Here is a 27,282-nt window from a genome sequence, read left to right as displayed (position 1 = left end):
CTCTGTTTGTTGGGAGATTATTTTAATCACTGCTTCCTTGTTGTTCGAATGGCGAGGGGATGACGACGAGATCTTCGCGTAAAGAGTTTACTTTACTATAACTGGAAGGTGTTAGTATTAATAGCCGTTGTGCTTCGAGCGGTCATGGTGTCATTTACACTACAAGTCAAAAGGAACAAACTCATTTCTCATAATTGCACGCATAGTCGTTAGCGAACGAAGCCCGATGCAGGGAGCGCGGTGCATTCGAGATATTCTGCTCCATGCTGAAGTGTACGTTCTTCGGGAAACGTTGAAACACTTGCTAGCTGGACTCTCTCGAGTTATTTTTGAGCACCCTATCACTTAAACGCCGCAGGAGAGGCATTAGGACGACCTGTTCGACGTTACAAGATTAACGGCAGATAGGGCATTACGGAGCACCTTATGCAACCATGGTCGACCCAGGTATCGCATTTGATGTGCTGCCGACTGTACATGCGACATAACTTCATCATTCCATAGTTACTGGGCGACAAATAACGGGCATCGAAGAAATAATTCGAGAAGTCATGAAGTACGCTCTTGCCTCGCGTAATAAAAGTGGTGATATTAGATGATGATAATTACAACGCCCGTCAAAACAAGATGGCAATCCAGCGGAAAACAAATCAGTACACTGTCTCGCAGAGTACAGAATACATTACAGAATACATGACTGTCCTTGACCGGCCAGCGCCTTGGCCATCATTTTGCGGCATTTCAGGATAGCCCAAGATAGACAACATTCACGGACCGCTTTTTGCACGACATATGTTTCGAGCGCTCCGGCTAGCACCTGTAGCTAGCAATTTGGTGCTCGTAATATGTAGGGTTAACGACCTAAAGCAATGCTTGGTGTATGAGCGGCGCTTAGTGGAGGGTTCCGGATTAATTTAGACCAGCTGGGATTCTATAACGTGCGCTGACATCGCACAGCTCACGAGTAATTTTGCCTTTCCCCCAAAATGCGGCCACCGTGGCAGGGATTCGAACCTTCGACCTTGTGATCAGTGGCCGAAAGACAAAGCTACTGACCCATCGATCCAGATAGCTACCACTTTTGGTGTCAGCTGACATATAATGACATTTAACACTGAATTACGAGCGGAAACAATTAAGAAACTAAGTCAGACGGAGTTTTCAACACGAAGGGAGATCGCGCCCGCACGATTGCCTGGTACCACGGAAAACACCACCACCAGCTCCTTTCTGAAATTTGTTTTTCCACAGCGGAACGGGACAATGAGCGTACGTTTGCTGGATAAAGGTTCTTCCCCTCCCCACTGGAAAGGGACGGGAAATGAAGGAAGGAGGGTTAAAAACGAAGAAACTGGAGAGAGTGACAGAATTCTGTAAACTACAATGGTTAGCGCCCAGCGTCCGGCTGCAGGTTTTATGACGAAATCTTGTAGTAGTCCCATGACAGTACAGAAACTTGGACACACACTGTCAAATGACACGAAAAAGCAACGCAGAGGCCCAGAGTCGCTCACCTGGCGATGACCACACCTGATCCACAGCTGGAGTCGCACGCACCGTCGATTCGCCCCGGTGACAAGAGGCGGTCAGCGGGACGCCGGCAAAGACAGCAGCTATTCCGGGCACTGCTTACTCTTTCGCGCGCTTTTCGCACGTAACCGACGTTCAATCCAGCCATGACAACGGCCGAGTTAAGCGATGACAGAAACGGCGGCGGCGGCAGCGGCGATGACCACCGCGCCGCCGAACTCGCAGCGAGTACCGGGCAGCGTTGTCGGTTCGAGGTCGGCCCGACCACGGCTTCTGTCGGGCGCGACGTATACCCAGCGGCAGAGCCAGAGAGAGAGAGTCAGTGTGGACGCAGACCGCGGTTTGCGACGGCCGGCGTGCGACTGGCGTCGGCGCCAGCTGCCGCCCGCGTTCAAAGCAGCTACGGAGGAGGCGGATCAAAGGAAAAGGAGGAGAAAGAAAGAAAAAAGCGCAGCACAGGAGAACGGCATTCACCGCCGAAGGAGAGCCGCGTGGCGGTGGACACGGGCAGAGCGGAAGGCGGCCCACGCCTGCTGCTGGCGCCACCGCGGACCGCGATGAGAGGGCGCTGCCGTGCAAGGTCCCAAGCACAGTCCCGTGCGAGCGCGATTTCGGCCGAAGCGAGCGCGTGCTCTTCGTCACGCGCTGTGTGTGATGTAGCGACCCATGACGTCACACCTCAGTCCGTAGACGTCCCTCTTATGAGCCCCTCACCCGGAGAACTGAACGTCACCGAAAACGTGGATATCTGTCTTCTATAACTTTGAATGCTCAAGCTATGAAGGAATCAAAGAAAAAATCAATACCCAGACAATTTCAAGCTAATGCACCTGCCATAACCAGTCATTGTAGACGAAAGCATTTTTCAACGAGAAATTGTTTATGAACGCATTTCTCTTATATATCGTAAGAATCCACTATAAGAATCAATATATCCGGAGATCTCCCCTCGTCAGACTTGATTTTTTTTTTATATTAGCTTCGAATACGATCCTCATTGATTTCCTATGGCCATATTAACTACTCGTTGACAGCGGTGGAAAAACTTTAAAAGAATGATTTTCCTACGCCTAAAATGAATGGGCCACTGCCTTCAATACGTTCCATAACGGTACCTACAATATTCTTCAATAGCCTCATAATTAAAATTGATGTTCGGAAATGCTGTACTTGCTCAAAAGCTAATATAAAAGTTTCTTTAACACCGATAAAATCTGGGACATTTAGAAGCCTATACTAAAACTTTGTTAACATCCCTAGAATTTCAGAAATTGATAAGCCGTTGCTTAGTGGCGATGGATGCTGGGTCCATTTCCTGCAGCGAGTCTTAGTGGTGGGACAGACCAACTCGAAGCCCCTCGTACCATCTCGAGGCTAAGGAAATATTGACATTTTTTTATAAAACAATTGCCTACCTAGTTTTTTTATCGCAAAAGATGTCACAAGATTAGAAATGAAGTGCTTTTGAACGCTGGCTGGAAGTGGTATGCTTTCGAACCCCCCCCCCCCCCCCCCTTTTTTTTTCCCACGACATCCTCACAGTGAATCCAATTATCTTGACCGAAAAGAGTAGGCTACTGAGGACGTGTCTTCATGAAACTTTGTATGCAGTAATGGGTATACAGTCTCCAAATAATATGTCGCGAATTTGCTACATTGAGCTTTAAAAGCTGATGAAGACACTTTCCAGACATGAAGCGCTCGGTTATAGTCACGAACGCTGTTTAAAATCAAACTGCCCTGCGATGACGGGGATAGAGGGAAAAACGAAAGACACAGAAAGAGCGCAGACATTCTGCTGTCTTAAACCAATGTTTAGGGTATAATGTCTAACATTATAAAGTTAATGTCTAATGTTCTTGGTCTAATGTTAATGCTCCCCTAAACATCACACCAACGCCCTACCACATGCTAGCCGTCCCAGTTAGCTCAGTTGGGAGAGCAACTGCTTCGGTGAAGCCGTGGTCCTGGGTTCGAACCTCCATGAGAACGAATTTTTCGTTACCTCCCTAGTTTCTGTGAATGCTGTAAAACTTCCCTTTGTAGCCGTATAGCTGCGCTTGGGTGGATGCCAATGAGTAATTACTCCCTTGTTATTCTGCTGTCCTCTGTCAGAAAACGAAGCAGCATAAAATATCCCAACAAGCAACCGCAGCAAGAAAAAGGACGATCACCAAACTACCGCGAACTATTTGAATCTAACTGAGCCACTTGTAATCACACTTTGGTGGTTGTGCTTTGGTCGAGGTTTGTTCGAGAACAGTGACCATAACGCCACGGGCAAAATAGTAAGCTAATCCGTGTGTATCACAAATGCCTGCTACAACCATTGTGAAATAGAGATACCAGAAAGGCATATATATCAAACATGCAGCGCGCGGATGCCTCCAGTTACTGAGGGCCTGCAATTCTGCCCTTACGAATGGTTCATTCGTTGCGCGAAAAGCCCTGAGCAGCAATGCTTTCCAATCTTGTGCTATTATGGCCCTGATTTTCCGCAGGACTCAGTCGCACTCTGTAAGTAATGATGAGATGATGAACAATGATTGTGTGCCTTGCAGCTTGCCGAGCGTATCAGTGTTGTAGGGTCAAGTTGGTTATTCAAGTCTTCTCTTAAGAGTATTCACCTCTTTCTTCGCATGCGGGCGCCAGCTGGGTCCCTTTTTTTTATGAGTGCCTTGGCATCATGCAACACTTGCAAAAGTTTCTTAGACAGTCTATAGACAGTCCATAGACCTTTGTGTATGAAGTCTATAGACATTCTATGGACAAGTTCTACAGACTAGTCTAGAGGCAATACACATCCCATGGACAGTCTATAGATAATCTATAGATATATGGAGAAGCACATTTAGAAGACTTTTTTCTATAAACAGCCTATAGGCTTTGAAGAAACAAAAATTCGATAGGAAGGCAATATGGTCTATAAGAAGTCTATAGACAGTCTATAGATCATTTCAATAAGGGAAGCTTTATTTTGACGCCATTAATGACAGCATCAATCACAGTAAGCTCCTACCCTCTAGAATGACTTGTGTTTTGAGGATCCCACTAACTAACTAACTAACTAACTAACTAACTAACTAACTAACTAACTAACTAACTAACTAACTAACTAACTAACTAACTAACTAACTAACTAACTAACTAACTGACTGACTGACTGACTGACTAACTAACTAACTAACTAACTAAGTTTTCTTTTTGTTGCTAGGGCTGTGATTAGGTTCATGTGAATGCGCTGTCATGCAGTGAAAGGAATAACGCAAAATTCAAGATCACACCGGGCACCTGGTGAATGAAACATCAAATAACCGTTATCCAGAACTGAAGCGCAGCGTGGGTCCCCTGTTTACCTCGACATATTTCACTGCCAGTTAAGAGAATGCCTATCTGGAGGTACAGGCACTGCACCGATACGATAAGGACGCTCCGGACAGCCGGTCCCTTCCCCAGCCCAGCTCCATCCCTCTCGCGCTGGCCTGGCCGCTTGCAGTCGCTTCGCACGTCCACCCGCCGCTCGCGAGTAGAGCGTGAGATGGGCGCAGCGCCGAAGGGCAGAGAGCTGTTCGGAGGGTCGGCGGGCCTGCCCTTGCCTCGCTGTGATCGATAAGTAGCGCAAGAGCCTGCGTTCGCGGTTTTCAGACACGCGCTCGGCTTCGAGGCTTTCTTTTTCAGGCATTGCGCGGCGGGTGGGTCTTCACGCATGGTTCGCCTCCTGTCTCTACCCTTCTCTAGAGGGACCATTTTATTCAGCACCCAGATGTGTTCGGTGTGTTTCTTCTCAATGTACAGTCCTTGCAAAAAGTAACCAGGCTGCATGGCTTGCTTCTCTTCTCAGTCGTATATTAAAGCTGCCATGCTAGCCCTCAAGCTCTAAATCTCTGTATGGTAAGGAGAACCCCTGTCCTCACTTTCAAAGAAGTTTTTGATCTTTAGGGAAGACGTGAGGGGTCTTCTATACGAATGAGAATCAAACTATGTAGCCTGGTTGTTTTTGACAAAGTCTGTACCTTTCGTTCTTAGGCATCCTGTACTTCACGGTATTACTATGGGCTTTGCATCTCGTTAGTGTTATTAAAATGTTTGGTGACATTTTTCTCTTAACAAAATCACCCCACCCTCATCCAGCGATGCTGTGGATGTGAGCTCTATGTGGTGGTGATCAAATGGATTTCTGAGCTTACGACTTCTCGGTTTCATTGGTTTTTTTTTATTTGTCATACCGCGACTTAAGGATGAATTCACTTCATCGAACTAAAGCCTGCTGGGCGCGATTCCGTTAGGTGTAAGGTGATGTTGACGTGTCGCTTTTGACGACTGACATTTCTTTCCTTTTAAACTAATTTCCCCATATATGGCTTTGTACATTTCAGTTGCGTTGTCACTGCATACAAACCGGCTAGTTATTCTTTGTTCTGAATTCTTTTCTGTTCAATGATGCTGATTAATGGTTTTCTACATGTTCTTTCTTGGCTCCACTCCATCTACCTCTGATGGGGCAATTAAAGGCTATAAGTTATAATAATCGCGATGGTGAACTAAGGGAATAAGCTATAGCTCAGTGAAAGCAGGGGCAGGCAAGCACCGCATTTTCAGACTTACGTCAGAAAATGCGGGAACGCCGCGCATATCGATCGATCAATTATTCTCGCCAGATACGCAGAAGCAAAAGCACACAAAACGTTTGAATCTTATAACTAGATAACTAGGTGCAACTATAACTAGATGCAATTCAAGATCAAAATGGTTTTTCCCGTCAGAAAACCCCCTTCCATCCAATGGCGCCAGCCGATTCTCATGAACCTGCCAGCGTCAAAATGCTGGGAGAGAACTACCACCCCCACCCCCTCCCCCCACCCCACGGAGGGAGGGGATTATCTTCTTTTGTTTGCCACTCCCAGCATTGTCACGATAGCAGGCTCATAAGAATCGGCCGACGCCACTGTCTGGAAGGGGGACCTTCGACCGGAAATGGTCGCTTCGTGTTTGAGCTGTGTCTGACTATAAGAAAGCAACGCGTGATGTAGTGAGCCCGTTATGTAGTTGCACTGAAAACCACGTAAGATATTTTCAGATTCTTTTCTCTCCATTCTTTCTGCCGATTCTCGTACGTGTGTGCTCGTGCGAAGCCAGACATTTATTTGACGGCTTTTAGTGAGCTCACTATTCATGTCTTCTATCACTCGCGTTTGTGCGCTGGTTCCTGCTTCGTGACCACGCATGGCCCGCTGCGCTAGCAGCAGAACTCCGTGCTCAAAGCTCCTACCTGGCGCTGATAGCCTAATGATTTGATCGACTGAACACTCCGGTCTCAGGAGCGAAATTTGACGATTCCGGCCCCATTTCACCCAGCCACTCGTCTCACTGGTTGTTATTTGCCTAATTAATTCTAGGTGCTTGACGGAAGCGTGTTGAAGGTTGGGTAGGGGGGTGATGTATGCGAGAGCTGTGAAGCAGCGAGAGTGGTTGGGTGAGACCTAGTTGACGGAGCCAATTGGCATGCATCAGAAAAACAGATTCGGGTGGTTAAGAGCCCGAAAGAACTCCAGCTTAGTTTTGGTGTGAATCGTTCTAACAAACAAGGGCTATGTATACGAATAGCTCGCACATCATAACGTGGATTCCAACTGTACCGGATGACCAAACTTTGCTCGAAACGTGGTTTCACCGCGACTAGACACTCCTCCGCTTGATAACGCATCCTCGAATCGAACCAATACCTCAGACACGTTCGCGCACAGAGTGAATACACTCTGCATAGAAACGACACTTGAACGCATGGCAAGGACTCCGAAGCCACGTTTGCGGCGAAAAATCCAGGGATTGCCAAAGCTTCTTTTCCGGCGCGGTTCCACAGTTGACGATGACGGAGAGAGCAACGCCCATCGACGTCGCAATACCGACGAAAGAGGCTTTCGAAAGCTCCAGCGATCGAACCAACCTTGTGCCCTCCACTTCCACCCCGTTCGACCGGAAACGTAAAAAATACAAACAAACAAAAAATAGCAAAGTAGACTGCCTAGTCATCGGTCATCACATCGGAGGCGTCGGTTTAAGGGCGGACGTGCTTCGCATCGGTGCGCTGCAGCTACGCCGATGGGAACAGGTGTCCTCGTGCGCGGTTTCGGTTCGGCGAAGTTTCGTTTTCGAGGCACGGACTTGCTTTCGCCTCTACGCTGCCAGGATGAATGCGCGGCGCGGTGCAAGGGCGCCTACGTGCGCGAGACCTCCTTGAATACAGAGGTCGAGTGCACTATATACGAGACACAAGCAGGCTGCGTACGGAGGCTCGCTAATACGCTTTACTGGAAGCGCCGGGGTGAACAGGAAAACGAGGAGAAAGCAGTGACCAAGCGAGGGGAAGATGGGCCAGACATTATGCCGTGAGCAAATGAAATAAACGAGTTCTACAGCGTTTTGTAAGTGAACGAAAAAAAAATCACCGGAATTTCGTCATTGTGGTATAATACGTATCTACTATGACTAATTTCAGCAACAGCTGGAGAAATGTCCGTGCCGTTCGTGGAGCTTAGTAGCTTTTGGTACGGGTGCTGGATGTCTGTAGGGCTTACACCGCTACATTCGCATCTGCACTCTGAGTAAGCTCCAGTTAACGCCTCGTAACGCCAAGAGTGATCTTTCTGTGTTCAGACCAATCAGTGAACGGCGTTCTGGCCAATCAGCGTGACGCATTGTCATGATGTCATCTTCGGGTCACTCCAATCAGACCATTGAGCGCGACACGTAGTCATGACGCCTTGTTGACGGCTTTCCAATCTGACCAATCAGGGTAGCGCGTTGTCATGACGCTATGCGTGACATCACTCGTAACTGTCCAATCAGTATGGCGCATTGAACCTGGTCGGTTACACCAACACCGACGCTACAAAAAAGGGGACACGTAGCTTTAGCAGCTTTCGCTGTCAAGACACTGGAATATCGGTTGCATTTTATACTTACAGGTGGAACGACCCTGGGCTTTTGCGCTGAGGAAATTGCGCTTTGCGATAAATTTACTGCGCTCTATAGTACGTAGAGAATGTCTTCAAAGCGATCTCCGCGATTCCCATTTTGCGGCCGAAAACATAGACGCTCGCTTTACAATGATTTCGCCTTCGTTCACGCGCTGTACCCCGTGCTAACTGAAAACGAGTGCCACGTTGGGCTTTCGCTTCTTCTCATTTCGGACTCACCGCAAAGTTGTACAGTTGTTTCAAAAACTGGATCTAGATTTTTCGACTATTTTGAAGCCTAACGGAGACGCCTAGCATGCAATAGAAGTAAATTTGGCGCTTTTCTCGGCAGGAGCTGACAGCATAGCTAGTCGTCAGACTTGTAAATGCTGTCAGCGGAATCACAACGCGGTTATCTTCAAACTCCCTTGTGCTCTTTTTTATGCCCAGCTTTCTTGCGTGTTCACAGCCTAGCGCCATTTGTTGGCCGCCAGTAGCGAACTCCACGGAACTTAGTGGGGGGAGGGTATTGCAAACTTGTAGCTTTTATAAAACAAGAGAGTTCCGAGAGATTCTGCGCGAACATGGTGGTAATCATGACTGACTTTTCCTCCTGGCCGCAAAATTTGACCGATGAAATGCTTCCTGGGTTCACAGCTACTACTTCCGACGACCACAGGAAATTAATGGGATGTACGAAAAATTCGAAATTCCAGCGGTGATTTTCAGTGTACAGCGCCACGCGGAAAGTGGTGGCAGCCCTGTAAACTAGAAGCGTTTGTCTAGATTTCATGGACTGGAGCAGTTTACTTAAGGATCGTTGTAAATACTGCTGTCTTGTTTGGAAACCTTGAAAAGCAACTTTCTGTTTGTTTTAGAAACTAATAAGAAGGCCACCCAAAGCTACTGGCGCAGTTATAGAATTGAATAACCCTTTGAAGAAACACAATGGACAAACATTTCAGTTCGATTTAGGCAATGCGGTCAAAATAAGTCGATTATTCCGCAAAACGGATTTCTATTTTTTTTTTTTTTACAAACGATGGCTGGTTCGAGAAAACGACTCAATCGAGCAGAACCATGAACTAGCCGAAAGGACTTTCGATCCCGTGCACCTGCGATTCTTTCTTGACAGCGGAACCAAGCCACGTTATAGTGAGCATGAAGAATGAATAAAAGCATACCTACTCGACGTGAAAAAGAAAAGCAAGGTGTTGAAATAGCGCAAAAAAGAAAGATTCAATATCCCGATTCGTCGCATGTATTTTGATAGAAACCTTGTTTGGCCACTCGATGAGGATTGGTATCGCTCGAGATCCTGTTTTTAAAGCAAATCTGCTTTGTCGCGCAAGCTTTCCAGAGAGGGCCAAATGACACAAAGCAAAAGTAGGATTCGCCATTTCTCTTTTCTTTTTTTTTTTTTTTTGCTCTATTAGCAGGACGCACAGGGAACGAACGGAGACAAATTCGTCCTGAGGCGAGCGGCTCATATGCCCTCCCGTCCTCCGCCTCGGAAACGGCACTGTGTTGACGGTGAGGGGCAAATCCGGGGATACTTTGTCTTCATGTTACCTCGAGGATAAGTCGTTCTAGCAGAGTGGCCCAGCTGACAGCTCAGCTTCCACCAAGTTTCCGCAGTCCCGGAGAACCCAAGAAAGGGTGCGCCAGCATCGTATAGTCTTTGCCAAAAGTAACCAGGCTGCACGGTTTGCTTCTCAGTCGTATAGTAAAGCTGTTATGCCAGCCCTCTAGCTCTAAATCTCTGTATGGTAAGGAGAACCCCTGCCCTCACCTTCAAAGAAGTTTTTGATCTTTAGAGAAGACGTGAGGGGTCTACTATACGAATGAGAAACAAACCACGCCGCCTGTTTACTTTTGACAAAGACTGTACACTGGCGTTCCATGGGTGTATCGCACGACCCGACACGCCCTCCGAGCCCGAGTGCGTTGGAGCGGGCTTTAGTTGGAGCCACTCACGCACGCTCTGGACCGTGCGTGTTTCCTGCCCTCCTCCTCCTTACTCTCTTCCGTTCTCCCCACGGCGAAGGCAAGAGCCAAGGTGCCTCTCTAGAGTGATGACCGAATGCTTTAGGGGAATCCCCCAAGGTGGAGTAATTACTCCCTTATTACTCTCTAGAGTGAGAGGGTCATCGCGCTCTTCCTTTCTTTCGGGTTGAGATGTATGCAGGGGTAGGTCCGTGTGTACTGCTCAGCATGAGACGTCATGACTGTTCATGACGAATAATTTTTGTCATTGTGAATGTGGTTTTTGTTTTGATTAAGGTAATCAACAAATATTTCAATAAATTTTGTTCCTTTAATTGTTTTACTCTAAATTTCATCTTAGTCTTTGAAATCAGCAGGAAGAAATGGGCTTGCGCAGGGCATGCAATGCGAAGGCAAGATAACCGCTAGTCCCTCTGGGTAACGGAGTGGATTCCAAGAGAAGGCAAGCGTAGCAGGAGGCGGCAGAAAGTTAGGCGGGCGGATGAGATTAAGAGGTTTTCGAGGATACGGAGGCAGCAGCTGGCAAAGGACTGGGTTAAGTGGAAAGACATGGGAGAGGCCTTTCTCCTGCAGTGGGCGTAGTCAGACTGATGATGATGATTATGCCGCTGCTGATGATGATGATGAAATGTTTTATGGTGTTGGAGATGTGCTTTTTATGTGTACGAATTTGAATGTCCTATCACCGCTGCTGTAACTGTGTATAAAAGGGAGCTGGGAAATTGTCAGGCTCTCTGTGCCTTTAGTCCCAGTCTCTTCTCGCTCGCTTTGTCAAGAAGTAAAGTTCTTTCAATTTAAATTTGAACTAATCGATGAAAGGGGAATTTTCGATACCGAATGCAAACATAGCCTTTGTGTCCGAGTGGATCATGTCACGTGACCAGATATATCACGTGGTCATGTGGAGTCACCGTCGTGACTCAACAAAAAGTCTGATTGAGCGTGACGCCACCAAACTGAAAATGACGTCATCAATCATAAACGACGACATGAAGTGACGTCACCTAACCGGAAGTTTTCCGACAACGCTTCGAGAGGCTCGTTGTGCTATCCCAACCCAGGCTGGGCATTGTCTAGGCGTCACTAAATTTTCTTGGGGGAAAAATGATAATGGCTTCGTAATGCGTCGTAGCAAGAACTTTTGGGCCCTTCTGTTGGCCACTAAGAATATACTATTTGCCTGTACCCGGGCCACGTGTGTCAAGGAATGTGTGCAACGAGAGTGTGCAATAGCTTGTGATGCCATCCCAGATGTCAAAATCGATAAAAATAACTGGGATATTAAGTTATTTGTGCAGTCTACAAGCCAGTTCTTTAAGGAACTGATACCCACGGAGGCTATCTTATTATTTTACCATGCATACGCGCATACGAACTCCAGCGCATGCATGACAGCGGTAAATCACGCAATGCTTGTGCGGTGCTTCTTGGGCGTAATCTTGTTTGGGTAAATAGACTAACCTCTCCGCTAGCTTTCGCATACCACCGCAGCAGTGACCAGTTGCCTAAACGACCAACTCGTGGATAGTTTTACGAATGACAAGCTTTATTTTAATGCGGGAATAAGCTGCAAATGAAAAATAATTTTTTGATCGAAAACAACGGTGCGTCACTTGCGCCGCCATACGGGGAGAAAGAGACAGCAGGTGCAGAGCGCCACACTGATCGATGCTCGCCCTAACCCGCATTCCTTGCTGCGCCTGTCCCAACGATCGCCCGCCTTATACGGAGGGATGAGCGAACGCGCGTGACAATGCGTGACGGAGGTTCGCCTGAGTACGCACGCTTACCCTACACCGTAGCAACCTCCAAATTCACTCCTACTCAGAATTGCTAAGCGCTCAATATGACTGGCATGGGCATTTCGCGCCGACCCGGTGTAGATAAAATTTGCGTTGCCATAAGAGTAAACGTCCGGTGTTTTTTTTTTTTTGTTGTTTGTCGCCTGGCGGAAATACCACCGAGCAGAGTCGATCAAGCTCCCCCCAACTGCCGCCAAAGGAGTGCCCCACTGTAAACAGTATGAGTAAAAAGGGAATCAGGATGGTGCACTCCTTTTGCGGCAGATGTGGAGCATGAAAAGGAGTGCGCTCAAGAACAACTGACCCCCTTTCTACTCCCATATAGGTGTATTCGGGTTCAGCGTGTGGTTTCATTGAAGCCATTCCGTTGCTCGCGAGTTTTAGCGCTAAGTACTTGCCGCGCCAAGTTTCAGGGGCGCGGATCGCAAGGGCAAAGCACCAAGAGGCCGAAAAAAGTGTATCTCGCCGCTATTCATGACTCCAAACCTTTCATTTTTTCACACGTACAGTCTTTGTCAAAAGTAACCAGGATTAATAGGTTGCTTCTCATTCGTATGGTAGAGCCCTTATGGTTTCCATAAAGATCAAAAAGTTATTTGACAGTGAGGACAGTGGTTCTCCTTAACTTACAGAGATTTAGAGCTTGAGGGCTGGCATAATAGCTTTAATATACGACTAACAAGCAACCCGTGCAGCCTGGTTACTTTTGACAAAGACTGTACCTGTCTAATATGCTCACAGAAAAACCCCACGAAAATCCTGGCAAGTCGTGAACCCGCAAGCTACGCCTGCGATAATCCTCACAGATGAATCAGGCGCAGTCATCACTGAAACTAAGTGCGTTACCATGTTTAACGCTAATTTTTCATCTGCCTTTACGAAAGAGACTGGAAGGTAATATCTGACGCAAGATTCAATGCTAGATCATTCTACGCCACCAATTGCATTTATGTCATCGGGACAGGGTTAATGGAGATACATGGGAGAGGCCCTTGCCCTGCAGTGGGCGTAGTCAGGCTGATGATGATGATATCCGTTCCCAAAATGAGCGAACAGCAGTTTTAACAATGACCGGCAAATACCCCAGCTGCCAGTAGGTCGTATGCGGAGGCGACAGCGCGAACATACCAGACAACAAAGTAGTCTCCTATTCGTTCTGTGTCTACGCTCGAATATTTGTGATTAAATTGTACACTTTAAAACGACACGCACTTGGTTGTGGGACGAACTTGGAAACGGTCGCTTTCATCGACATCTGTTTCATGTCCGAGCTCGTCGTGCTGTTGTGTCAGAGAAAGAGCAGAGGACGGGCTCAGACACATGCTTCGTGTAGCCGCCTGACTCCTGCCATTGGGGACACCATTAGTTGGCGACAAATGCAATGAGCCTAACGTAATTACAGCGCCCTTGAGCCTAGCTTCCACTAGAGAAGGCTCCTTAGCTGAAGGTGGCCACGGTGAAAGTTGGGTGGCCGGAATTAATGAAACGTCGGATTTGGAACGCTGGCTATCAGTCTCCGGTCGGAACGGAAGCCAGAGGCTTGCTGCTGACGCAGCGGCTTTCTCCTTTTACGCATGCAGTGTGGAGCATTGCATCCGGGAGGTCTAGACGAAGAGATACTAGCTTGCTGTTTCAGTTCTCGCCTGGCTTGGTGTTCGCACATGCTTCGTCCAGTTTATGCGATACTTTCCTGGTCCAAAAGTTACCCTGACTGCTCGATAACAGGGACCTGCTTGCGAGCTTGATCAAATTTTTTTTTTCTTAACACGCACATACACGCTTGCCCTTCGCAGCAGTGTCATGCATTGGACTTTTCAACATGTTGCCATTAAAACCATCTTCGGAGAAAGAAAAATTATCGGTCATAAAATTCGCCAATTGGCTGGAGAAAAGTGATGTCACGAGACCAATTAGTTCCCATTGGCTGAGGAAAGTGACGTCACAAGATCGGATAAGTCCTATTGGTTGGAGAGAAGTGACGCCACTTCCCGTAAACGCATCACCAGCTTCGAATGGTATCGCACTGCCAGCAGAAGAGGACAATTAGATATTCCTGTGAATTTTGTTGTTTACGTCTCTCCAAGCAAGTGCCCTCTTAATAAAAATTTCAAACCAATATGATACGTTCTCTCCAATATTCGGGAGCCACAACAATTTTTGCTCCTGCTTATTCAATGCTGTTCTGCCCGGTCTTTTTTTTTTTTGCCTCGAAATCCCCGTCCCATGATCAGAGTACATATTGTCGGCGAGATAAATACGCAAGCTAAGATCTCTAATTGTTTTTCACACAAGGGTATCCATGAGTGCCGCTCCATGCCTCGGCTCTCGCCTTTACACCTCTGCCTGAAAACACCCGATACTACCGGCCGAATGGAATGCTACGTAGTAGTGAATAACTATTTTGATTTTGATATGCATTCACAGGAAGAGTACTTTCACTGTAACAACAACAAAAAAAAAAGAAACAGTACGGCGCTCTAATAGTTTGCTTCTCTGCGTGTGCGTCGGCATTTCCAACTCAACTCCGAACATAGTTCACACCATGTATGGTCCCACGGATATATTGCAACGGTTGGTTGGTTTATTGGTGTTTAGCGTCCCAAAACGACTCTAGCTATGAGGGTCGCCGTAGGCTCCGGAAATTTCGGTCAACTAGGGTTCTTTAACATGCTCTGACATCGCACAGTACACGGGCCTCTAGAATTTCGCCTCCATCGAAATTCGACCGCCTCTGCCAAGATCGGCCCCGCGTGTTTCAACGGGTGTTTCAGCGAACACTTTCAAAAATTTTGATAAATAGGCTTTTTGGGGTAAAAATATGGCTTTTGCGGCACAGTGTTACCAGTGTTGGCGTACACCAGAAAAGCGGTGTATTGTTTTAACTAGTGAGCTGGTTAACTAATTTTTAATATTTAACTTCTTAACAAGTAAAGTCAGGCGCCTAGTCGCAATTAGAGATTTGTATCCGGTCGTTACTAATAGCCACATCAGTTTTTAGAATTTCGAAAACACTGTTACCATCGCCGCTGTGACTCGACAAAATCTGGCTGCATCGTGCGAGAATACATGGGTTTTCGAAAGCATGCAGGCAAAGCAACCCCTCCAGCGCACGTAAGTCGTCGAAAAAGCAAAATTTCGTCGAGCCACAGGTCCAACGCTAATCGCGTTTTCTAATTTCTAAAAACTGATATGGCTGTTACTAAAGACTGGCTACAAATCTCTAATTGCAACTAGGCGCCTAAGCCAGCTAGTTTAGGAGTTAATTATTAAAAATTGGTTAACCAACTTACTACTTAAGACGATTCACCAGTTTTTTGGTGTCCGCCAACACTGGTAATACTTTGCCACAAAAGCCATATTTGTATCCCAAAAAGCCCGTCTGAAAATTTTTGAAAGCGTTCGCTGACATGACGATATTACAGCGTATATGACGAAGCTAAGACTCAGGGGGCAAAGAACTGCAGCCCCTGTCTAACAGAACGCAAGCAGAAAGACAACCGACTTCTACTTCGTCTTCTACCAAAGCATGTGTCGACACACTGACACTCTGCATACATTCCTTGTCTCATAAACTGGTTAGCTGGCTAGTACATGCGCTGGCGACTAGTGTAGAGCTCGCCGACTCCGCAGAGGCCTTCCCCTAGCTACTCACAAGTGTCCCGAATTATGGATGCCGTTTTCATTTGTCATGCGGTTCTAACGAAATTTATCGAGCCCAGTGGCAGCCCCCTTCAAGAGAAATGTCCTGGCACTGCCTGTGACGACGAAAACTACGAATAAGGAGTTCGGGGCTGTTACTGTCGAGGACCGCCGTTCATTTAATTGAATATGTAGACTTGTCTGCGATGCGTGGGGCGGTCATATTCGATCGAGGAAACGATAAACAAAGACAGGAGGAAAGAGGGTGAAGGAAGATGGAAAGAAAGGAAGAAGACAAAAAGCGGAGAAGGAAGAAAGAAAGAAAGAATGAAAAGAAGGAAGAAAGAAGGGAAGAAAGAAAGAAAGGATGAAAGCAAGAAAGAAAGAAGGAAAGAAAGAAAGAAAGAAAGAAAGGAAGAAAGGAAGAAAGAAAGAAAGAAGGAAAGAAAGAAGGAAAGGAAGAAAGAAAGAAAGAAAGAAAGAAAGAAAGAAAGAAAGAAAGAAAGAAAGAAAGAAAGAAAGAAAGAAAGAAAGAAAGAAAGAAATATGACCCGAAAGTGTTATACGCACAACACTTGTTTATTCTTTTATTTTATTTTCATTTATTCCATACTGCACACCTTGTACAGGTCCAAGCAGGGTGATAAAATGAATAATACAAATAAACAATCCATGAGTCAACGCAAAAAGGAAACAATGGATCATTCCAGCCTGTTATAGTCCGGGGACAAAATGAAAATTTGAATGCATCCGTCCGTTAAGGCGGATAATAATCGAACGTCTTGGATAATGGAACGTTCGTTAAGGCGCACTCGAAAACGGAGCCAGTCATTACACCTCATTTCGACACGCCGCGTTTTAGGTAAAAGAAAGACTCCTGCATCTTTATAAACAAACATTGATTATTATTTACTTAGTAGTAATTAACCATGTTGCCAATAAACTAGTTTGTTGCAGTGTGCTCTGTAACCACGATCTTAAAACACCATGTAGTGTCTCGAAATAGGTACCGTTTACTTTCAGGAACCAGCCTTCTTGACAAAAAAATGTCTGGCCGTAGTTCTATTAGAAATTGCCGAATTGCGCTTATTTTCCCTTCCCGCCTCCCCTGCTCGTTTATAATAGGGGGATGCTTTCAAAGGAAATGTTTACGGCGAGCCAGACGGCTCGATACAGTTGACGGCAACTGTAAATCAAACTGCAGTGACGCAGTACAAAGGACAAAATCTAGCCTACCGGACGTTGCTAATCTGAAGCTCCGCCCGCTATAACAGACTATCACCAGCTGAAGAATTAGGACGTTCTCAACTTTCCATATCCTGATTTGAAAAGGTTAAGACGCGATAGCGTAATGGGTTAATTAATGCCCACATATAAGATATTGGTCGTTGTCGACTTCACACTCATAGATCCCTGTGAGTGATCACACCACTCCTGGCGGAGTGATGCGCCACTGCCCTGCGATGGCAGGTGCTCATTATTTAACTGCCACCTGCCACTGTGGCCAGTTTGCTCACTAAGCGGTGAGCAGGTTCTGCTGACGCCACAATGTCACGTGACGTAGGTCGCCCACTTCGTTGCTTCTCCAAGGAATTTAAGCTCATCGCGCCGACGACGGCGACGATGAATTTTCTGCAGAACGGATGCCTTAACGCTACCGAAATCTCTTACATCAAATGTAAGGTGAAAAGTGTGTTGATTTGTTCAGTGAATTACGCAATGTAGGTATCACCACAGTGCGCGCGACACCACCAACAGAAGGACCTCCATCTATCTGTGATGAATCCTCATTTCAGGACTGAAGTAGATTTAGCGCGATACGAATGGATAACACGAAAAACGATACCACAAAAGACACTTAATCTGGTTTTGATGTTCCTGTTTTCCGTTCATGTTCTTTGCAAAAGCTTATCACTCAACAGAAGTGAGTAATGAAGCGCCAACTAGCTCCTTTCGTTACCGCGTCAGCTTCTCCGCTTGCGTCGCTTCTCTTGCAAGAAAGCAGAACAATAGGAGCAGGAAGCTGTTTGCATTTCTACTTTGAGTGGGCAAGTGGCTCCGCCGCGCGGGTACTCCATGCACTAGTGCGCTGCCGATGGAGACGGCTTAGTGTTGGCTTGAGGATAATATGTCGCACGCAAAATATGGTATCAAAAGCACTGCGCAAGCTATATTGGTAAAAATGGAAAATCAGGATGTTTTCGTGGTAGCTGCAGTACCTAGCCTGACTGAAAAGCGCGCTCTCACGGGCGTTATATTTCAAGAGTATCGAGCTACATCGACGCGTAGTCCGTTGGTGATCGTGCGCTCTTCCTCAGATATGAACCCGGCTAGTAGCCCGCACTGTGTACGCAACGAGATGAAAAACCGAGTTCCATGCAAAGGCAGCGGTCGCAATGGGTCTCCAGCGTGATTGCACAACTGGCCTTAGTGGAATGGAGCAACGGAGGAACTTCGAACTGATTTGGACTGTGTCGAGTTTGATGATATGAGCTGAAATTTGATTACGCTGACCTGCTTGCATAAAGCTACAGGGAAAATGCGGCACACGACGCAGGGAAGTGGTGCGCAGCCTTTTTTTGCCGAGGCTAAGCTAAAGCAATGAAGTGGGAGGAAGAGCCTTGGTTGTGGGGAGAGAAACTAAGAACAACTTTATCCTCTTTTTGTTCTTGGTAAAAAGTAGATTCTACGACTCGCTCTGGCTGTACTGACGTTGGTACTGCACTATAAGAGCTATTTATTGCTGATAAGAAGGGATTTCAAGTTGCCCCTCCACTGAATTCAAACTCGTGACGTCATGACCAAAAATGACTCCGTGATCTGTGCCCGTGATTGCCCTCAGGTGTAACCTGGCCTCTGAGATCTGCGACGAATGTGTGAACGCATCCCCTGAAGCGCAGCGCGTTCGCAGGGGACCATGCGCAGCGAGGAGATTGGAGAAAGGGGAGAGGGGGGGGGGGATTCAAATGACGTTGGCAAATCTGTCGAGGCGCAGCGGGCCGCGGCCCGCGAGCGCAGCGTTACGTGACGTCGTTCAATTGGCCGCATACTCGAATTTCGGCGAAGATGAGCGCGTCGGTGTCAAATTTTTGTCGCGGCGCAGCCGGTGAATTGTCCAGAGGAAGGCTCCGTGCGCACACCCCGGAACAGGCGGGAACGGTTTTGGCCATTCTTTTCTGCTGCTCTTGGCATAGCCGGTTAGGCAAGGTAATTTAAATTTGCAGCAACGAAAGGATAAGAAAATTCCGCACACGTTACAGATCAAATTTTCAGCGCGAAAACGCCAGTAAAGTCCATTTGGGGTTCGTCATATCGAGTCGCAGGAAAATTTTACTTCGTTAACCCGAAATATCATATACATCGTCTTTTATGGGAGCTTATGAGTTGTGTGTTCATATTTCAAACTCTATGCTGAGTAACCAAACTTTCAAACTTTCAAGCTTTCCAGGGAAATAGGGGAATAGCCATAGACAAACACACAGCGGCTAAAAGCGGGGAGTGCCCACTGTAAGTGTTAACGAACTAAAACTAGAATGGATGTTGGTGGTGGTGGTGGTGGTGGTGGTGGTGGTGGTGGTGGTGAAAACATTTATTAAATCATAGGGAGAGGTGTTGGGGGTCGTGACCTGAAAGGTCACGCCCTTACAACCACTAGGTGGGATGCCTAGACAGGTACCCCATTGGCGTTTGCCGCAGCCTGGGCGCGCTGCGTTAAGGCCCTTTGGGCCTCGAGGGTGCAGCAACCGGACAGGGTCGCCTCCCAGTCCTCTCGGGTGGGGTTTGGGATAGGGGGTAGGGATGGGTTCTGCTGGCAGGCTCACACCATGTGGTAAGTGTCAGACACCTCCCCACAGTGTGAGCACCGCCCGTCGAATTGAGGATCGAAATGTTGCAGAGTTGCCGGGCACAACGAGCCTCTCTCCACTCTCAACAGGTTTCAGAAGCTCTGTGGCATCTACAATACGGGTGGGCGTACAAGTTGAACAATTTCAACCGTTCCTTATCAGAGTGATACACTCTGTTTCATCGCCGCTTTCACCTGCACTCCGTGGCATATCTCTTGCATCAGCCGTCGACCAAGCGTGACAGCCTTCTTCGTTGCCAGTCCTGATAGCGACAAGTATCGCGAGCAGCTTGGGATGAAGCTTGTATGTAAAGCAGGCCGCAGACAAAGGACTCGTCGCGTGTCGCGCATGGTTTCAGAGGGCGGGACTGGGGATGGACGGGAGGGGGGGGGGGGAGGGGGGAGGGGCAGAATGCGGCAGAATGTCACCGGCAGGCCCGGAAGGAAGCCGAGCGCGCCGGATCGGGTTGAGTCATCGCGGCTAATGAAACGTGACACTCGTGTCACCTGCGCTTGGAGCGCCCTCTCGTCCGCGCAAGAGGCGACTCAGGCCGGGCTCGTCAGCGTCGCCAGTGACGCCTAACTTCGGAGAGGTGATGTATTCGCGACAGAAGCGTTTACAAAAGTTTGAATCACCGCAACGCTGAGGTGGAGAAGGGACGAGCTCCTAGGAGAAAATACCCTTGAAACGAGGAAATGCTGCGAACTGTGTGTGCGAGCGTGAGTGTTTGTGAATGGCTAACGCGTAATTACGCGTTTCACATCGTTTTTAAAGTCTTACTCAAAAGTATTCGGGCCACAGTGAACGTGGGCGGATCAGCTGCGCTGCACATTCGTGGCGCTGCCATCGCATACGATGAGGACAACGGAGGCGAACGAGACATAGTGGCTTGCTGTAACTCTGGGTTATTTGCTGTTCTCCATCAGAGCGCGTTCCTGGCTTTTAATACTGATTAATTTCCAGGGATATCTCTGCGCGTTTTCGCGGAATGTTTCTACCAAACTAGCTAGGCCATCTTGAAGTGCGGAGTTAATAGTGATCAAAAGAGTGCGTTTTTCACAGTCATGTCGTTAGCCCAATTATTACCCCAAGCAACCCTGTTTGCATACTCTTGATTTCTCGCACAGCTAACATAGACTCGGATAGTGAAGTTTTATTTCTCTTTATGAAGCCCCATGGCTTTCAATAAACTGATAGTGCTAGTTGTCATCTATTATTTAGGTCAGGCGTATGCACACGACCAATAATAAAATATATGTGCAGAAACCGCATATATCTCATTGTACCACCGTCGTCCTGTAGCGATCACTAAGGAAAGCTGAAATGACACTTAGAAGTCTCTAGCCAACCTAAACATGCAGGGCATTTCGCTGGCTCATTTGCTAGCGAAATTCCGTGGCTTATTCTGAACAGTAAACGAAATCTGCTTCGATGTAAGCAATCAAACCTTCCCGATAGTCCATTTTGCTCATGAGAATACCCTAAAAGGAGTAGCTTTGAAACATGGGAGTAATGACTCAATAGCATCCAGCCAAGCTCAGCCATACGGCTATGCAAAAAAGGTCTATACAACTTTCACACAAACTGCGTAGTTGAAAAACATTTGTACTGATGCAGGAATCGAACCCGGGACCACCGCCTATTCGGGGCTGAAAGAGAGGCAGACACACAGCTTTATTTCAAAGTTAAGAATGTTCTCGGTAGGGCTGTTTAGTCCAAGATCCCTCTGGCCTTCCGCACCAGCCTGGCAATGTTGATCAGATTAAGCTGTTAGCCGGCTAGTGTGGCCAAGAGAGCAATCGTTCTACCAGCTAAGCGGTAGAAGTTAGCAAACATAGGCGTATAGCGGTGTTTGGATGGATGCTAATAGTAATTGCTCCCTTATTTCAACTACACACATTGGACTAACGCAACTCCCATTCCTATTTTTTGATCAACTGAGCCTCTCCCTCCCATCCGCTAAACATCGTGGTTGGCTCCGTTTGTAGATCGACTGCCTCTGACGAGGTGTTGTTCCGAGTTCGATCCTCGAACTAGGCCTACGAAATTCCTATGAAAGGTACATAGCTCCCTTTCTAGCCGTATGGCTGCGCTTGAATGGGTGCTGTAGAAGAAGGACGTCGGAGACGGCGTCGAGGGAAGCGGGGCGATAACACAATCAGCGCGATGATGATGATGATGATGATGATGTCCTCATGGCAATCCCACAACTGCTTCTTCATCGTCGGCGTCCAGCGAAGGGGTCCATCTTCTTCTTCACAGTGCTAAGGAGACCTACTCTTCTATTTGAAGCCTTCCGGGTAAATGTTGGGATCATCAATGTAGAACTGTTTGCCAAAAGGACCCTAACTCAGTTACAAACGAACGGCTGGGATGGGTCACGACAGTCCGTGTAACCAGTTGCCGATGATACATTACTAAGAACTTGTGCGGTAAGCTATGATCTCCGAGTCTCAATACGGCGGCATTTCAGAAGACGCACGGGGAAGCGAAAACGCACTGAGCTTATAATCCCTGCCAGTGGAGTCAGCATCGGCGTAAGTAGCTTCTCCTTGTTGCTTCTCTACCGGTGGAGGCCAGAACGTAATGGATAGCAGGAAGGCTCAGGATAAGTTAGGCCGGTAGGGGACGTTGCGCAGCGTGGAGGTGGGTAGGTTTCAGCGCGGGAGCGTGAGGGAGGTGGCTGGGGAGCCACAGTGCAGGAATGATAACAAGAGTTAGCGCCCGAAGGCAGGCTTTGCCGCTTATCAACTGCCCGCCGCGCAGCAAAGCCGCCTTTCAGGAGCGACCGGCTCTCCGAGGAGCGTTCGATCCCGATCCTCTACTCCCGCTACGGCGTGTCAAGATCAGGCTCGTTTCTCGCACAGCGGCAGAGCGAAACAAGCCCGGTGAAAAGCCTTCGGGTGTGCGTGCGTACCTTTGTGCGTGCGGGCGTTTGCGTGCGTTTGTTTGTGTGGGCATGGGCGCGTGATGAACACGTTCTGCCTTCATGGAGCCGAGACGCTGGACGGAAGAAGCCGGCTTCGTTCGACGTTAGACTGGCACTCCGAAGCTCGGCCGAGCCAAGCCGAAGCCAAAAATGAAGCCCGCCCCCATCGGGTGAACGATTCGGACGGCTTTAGCGGATTAGCAGGGGCCAAAGAACCCGTCGAGAACAGGTTGCTCCTGTTTACGCTTGAGAGGCAACTCTCAGTCTGTACAGAGCGCGCGTACAGCGCGAGCCTGAACAGAGGTCGCGTACAGCCGTGGCCTGCCTCTGAGCGTGGATGCGTTGTTTGGTTACAGCTGCTTTATTTCCTTGCCTCCGCCCGTCGTTTGATATCGATGTCAGTTTGCGTAAATCTCTTCAAAAGAGGAAACGACACGGAAAGAGCACAGTACAGGAAAGCTGCAAGAGCCCTTGGCCGCGAAGTTCGGCTGCCCTCATTCAGTTGGCTTCGTCAAAACCTCGAATCAATATCGTCTTGTCCCTGCTATTTTTCGTTGCAAAATGTTCTACAGCTGAACATTCGTTGGAAATCCGGAAAGGTTTGGTTTGGTTTGGTTTGGTTTGGTTTGGTTTATGGTGTTTAACGTCCCAAAGCGACTAAGCCTATTAGAGACGCCGTAGTGAAGGGCTCCGGAAACTTCGACCACCTGGGGTTCTTTAACGTGCACTGACATCGCACAGTACACGGGCCTCTAGAATTTCTCCTCCAAAAAAATTCAACCGCCGCGTCCGGGATCGAACCCGCGTCTTTCAGGTCAGCAGCCGAGCACCATAACCACTGAGCCACCGCGGCGGCCAGAATAACCGGAAAGGAACGGCACCTGTATTTAGCGAGTTCGTTTTCGTCTTCACGCTGCTTAAACAGTGAGTCTCTTCACCCGGAAACATGCCACCACAAATATATTTCTCAAAAAATGTAAATTCTGTCTTTAGGCTCTCGGGTACGCACACGGCGACAGTGGTGTACGCTTTAAAGTGCTTATTCAAAACGAAACGCTTTTTCTCAGTCCTTTGTACTACATGTATTCGGTTGTCACTGTGCAATGTTTTTAGCCCGAACGCGTAGAGTACAGACTCCGTGACTAGCTAGTGCTTCCGAATTTGCGTAAACGATGTGAAGCGAGATTGAAATTTGAGGCTCGTCGTGATCCTATCTCGCTGAGTGTTTTCGTAGCGGAGGCCACACTTATCCCCGACGAAAGATCGTAGCCACGAGCGAAACATGCCAAGTTCTTTCACGGGGAAGACGCTCCAGCACCTACATTGTCATTTCTATCCTTATTTTGAGGTCTCGAACCGTACACCGGGACGAAGAAGCAGAGGTGGCTTCGGCACACATCAACATCATAACCATCAGCCTGACTACGCCCGCTGCAGGGCAAATGCCTCTCTCGTATCTCGCCAATTAATCCTGTTAATTAAGCAATCCCTCGTATGAGATGTTAGACGCCCTCGTTACTATTAGCATTGTCAAGCGCCAGCTATAAACAGATTGAAATCTGATTTACGTTCACATATATGCGCAAGACAATCATAAAGGGAGAAAACAGGAAACGAATGAATAGTACATAAGGCAACAGTTTAAGCGGCTTGAAAAAACCACGTTTCATTCAGACGTAATACCTCAGAGCTGATGCCTGATCTGTGAACAATTACAGCACATCATTTTAATGCATGAACACACTATGCGTTATTTTGTAAATATTTGCGCTCAAACACGACAGGACATACTTGACATGAAAGGAGACATACGTTGCTCTTGTGTGTCCCCTTTCATGTCCTGCCTAGTGTGCGCGCAAGCAGTATTTCCAAGCGCACGAAGAACCATACGGCTCAAAGCGCAACGATTCTAAACTACATTATCCGTCTCCGTCCAGTCTTACCGCCTCCGAGTGTCCGTGTCCGCAGTGACGTCATGGTCACACGTGGCTGGTCCTGCCTTCTGCGGACGTCCACATCAACGCCGATAAAATAAAACAAATACCTTTAAGTATGATTACAACCGAAGCCACTTCCGGGGCACAATGGAGATCACGCTCACCCGACGCCTAAAACCGCTCGGCCATCGCCTCAAGGCTGCGAGCGCTGTCTGTAATTGGGGCTTCCAAGCGTGAGCTAGGAGTGTCGTTTCTAATTTATGTTCCGGGTGAATGAAAGAGAGAGGAAAAAGAAGAACAGGATGATTGAGCAAGCGTTGCAGCAATCGCGGGAGCCGATTTGCATACAATAATAAAAAGGCAGTGATTGCACGGCCAGATGAGACAGCATATTTGCGGTACACACAGACCATAGAGCAACCATCTCCACTGCTCGCGCACGAAGGAAGTGTACTGGCGGCATCTATTGAGAGTATGCCGAATGCTGAACGTCAAAGTTTCAGCATTGCTGGATAGATGGCACAGTAACACACGCACGCATACGCACTCACGCACGCACGCACGCACGCACTCACGCACACACGCACGCATGCATACACACACACGCACACAAGCACACATCGTTACATCGCTGGTTTAATGTTGGTTGTGTATTGTACATCTCTATCTTGACCTTTTATATGAGTGGGTGAATGTGCGCAGGTCCATGAAAAGAGATCGTGAGTTCACTCAATAAGCAGATTACAGCGTCTTGTGCCCACGTAAAATTTTCACCATAAACCGTGCTGCCCCTGAGCTTATCTCAAGCGCTTTGCATGCATAACGTGATAAGCCTCACGCGTGCTGACATTCGTAAGTTTAGCGCGGACACGCGATGGCTTGGCGCAATTTACATCTTTTTGTAGATTTTTGCTGAAATTCGCGACATTTGAGAGTCCCTAAGCTCACAGTTTACTTAAGGCGTAGGCGTTGGCCAGAAACGCAAGCGTGAAATTATGCACGGATAGGAAGTACTCAAAAACTGCTGTTGATGTAACGTTCGCAGGAGATTACTGCTTAACAACGCCTTAGAAAATAGCGTTTGACTGCATGAAAATCAGCCTCACCCCGTTTAGATTCTTCAGATTGAAATTTGCGTTTTGTCTCACCGCAGTGAGTAGGTGTACGCAATGCACACCAGAAGAGCCGGAACGGATACTAGTACGGTTCATAGACAATCGTGAACGTACTAGGTTATCAGCTATAGATCCCTTTTATGCCGTGACACTCTCTTCGGCCGGTTCTGTTCTTCGTGGTAGTGCGCTTGGTCTCCCTGGGTGCTTTCGCGGCTTGACGAGCCTTCGCCCATCAGCAACTCCCCTTTCAGAGGCTAAGCGCACACCCCGTCTTCCTCGCCGCTTTTGCTGCCTTACGTGCCGTCGTTTCTCTTTCATGCTGAGCGGGTGGAACGCTCAGCGTGGCCCGCTGCTTTCGCTACTTACACGCCGTAGAGCTTTCCCGCTCAAGCCCTTAGCAACGCGTTCGGCCGACTCAGCCGCTTTCTCACCTTCGTGTGGGGCTACACAAAGTTGCCGTTGGCGACACAGGTAAGCCGTTTTATGCCTTGACTCATGAGGCTATTTTTCACGGCTGCAAAATAGCCGTGCTGTCACCGAGCATTTGGAAGCGCAAAACGTACGGATGAAAGATTACGACGGCGATTAGTTGCTCGCAAGCTTGTTTACCAGTTACAATGAAGACCACGTGACGCTGAAATATCGGGAATTGAAGCTCGTGTAACAGATTGGCGTAGGAGCACTGCGAATAAAAAATTCTTTGTTTTTGCGGTAGGTAACATCCAGAGGACGACTTTTGGAAAATTTCGGCTAGATTTTCGACTGCGTTCAGGCTACGGCTTCGCCGCGGTTTCAAGATGATTCTCGCCTGAGTTTGCCGAGAATGGGAGCTGAAAGCATTTCATGCATGAAAACTGCGGCAGCTTCTTTGCATTACGTAATGTGACACGGCAGGTGTAACTGTTCCATGATTTAGAGAGAAGTGAGCTTCTTTTTTCGGCAAGCGTTTGCATAAATATGCAGTATATTTATCAGATGCGACTGCGTCATTGCGAACCCCATCGGGCGCTGCCTTTAACCACTGATCTAAAATAAATGAATAACGATAAGACCGCAAAAAGGATGAACTAGCGAATGAAGCAATGAACAACTTTTAACGAGTTTTTAAACAACAGTTTCCGTGGAGCCCTGTGAATCCGAAACTAAGGAACGTGACATCGTTCTCACCCAACGTCGGAAACCCGCACATGACGATAAAGCTAGGGCGTGCACCACAGTTATGACTTGTTCTTTTTATAGCACGAAGCTTGTGCAAAGTTACCCAAGTCTAGGCGTTCAATGTAGGAGGAAAAAAAGTTGTGTCTCCCCGGAAGGATGCAATATCAAAATTGCGATCGGTATAGAAAAACCAGCGAGCTGCTCAGACTGAGATCTAAGCACACTTTCTCAGACCATAAAAGCTGGTTTTAGGGTCGTTTCTGCACTGCTGAGGGGCACCGGTCTAATCGCACTCTTCTCCACTCGTCTCTTTAGATAGTGCCCCGAAATCTGGCCATCATCTTTTATTCCTCCTCCAGGTTTT

The 27,282-nt window shown here is 47.7% G+C and overlaps 1 protein-coding gene across 2 annotated transcripts in view; it reads right to left on the bottom strand.

The window, feature by feature from the left end:
• LOC149332253 (neuroglobin-like) overlaps window positions 1-27,282 on the bottom strand; it is a 221,422-nt gene that overhangs the window by 132,928 nt on the left and 61,212 nt on the right. Inside the window, exon 1 of one of the 2 annotated variants that reach the window (XM_089557168.1) lies at window positions 1,515-2,122. The exons of the other annotated variant lie outside the window; for it this stretch is intronic. The gene's annotated coding sequence lies outside the window, so the exon portion shown is untranslated. Of the gene's footprint in view, window positions 1-1,514; window positions 2,123-27,282 lie in introns of those variants that run through there. 2 annotated transcript variants of the gene reach the window in all.

The sequence above is a fragment of the Amblyomma mixtum genome, chromosome 8 (genome assembly GCF_055824585.1).
Source record: "Amblyomma mixtum isolate Tamu chromosome 8, ASM5582458v1, whole genome shotgun sequence".
NCBI lineage: Eukaryota > Metazoa > Arthropoda > Arachnida > Ixodida > Ixodidae > Amblyomma > Amblyomma mixtum.
The sequence above is the reverse complement of the archived record's forward strand: the minus strand, read 5'-3'. Positions and strand labels throughout refer to the sequence as shown.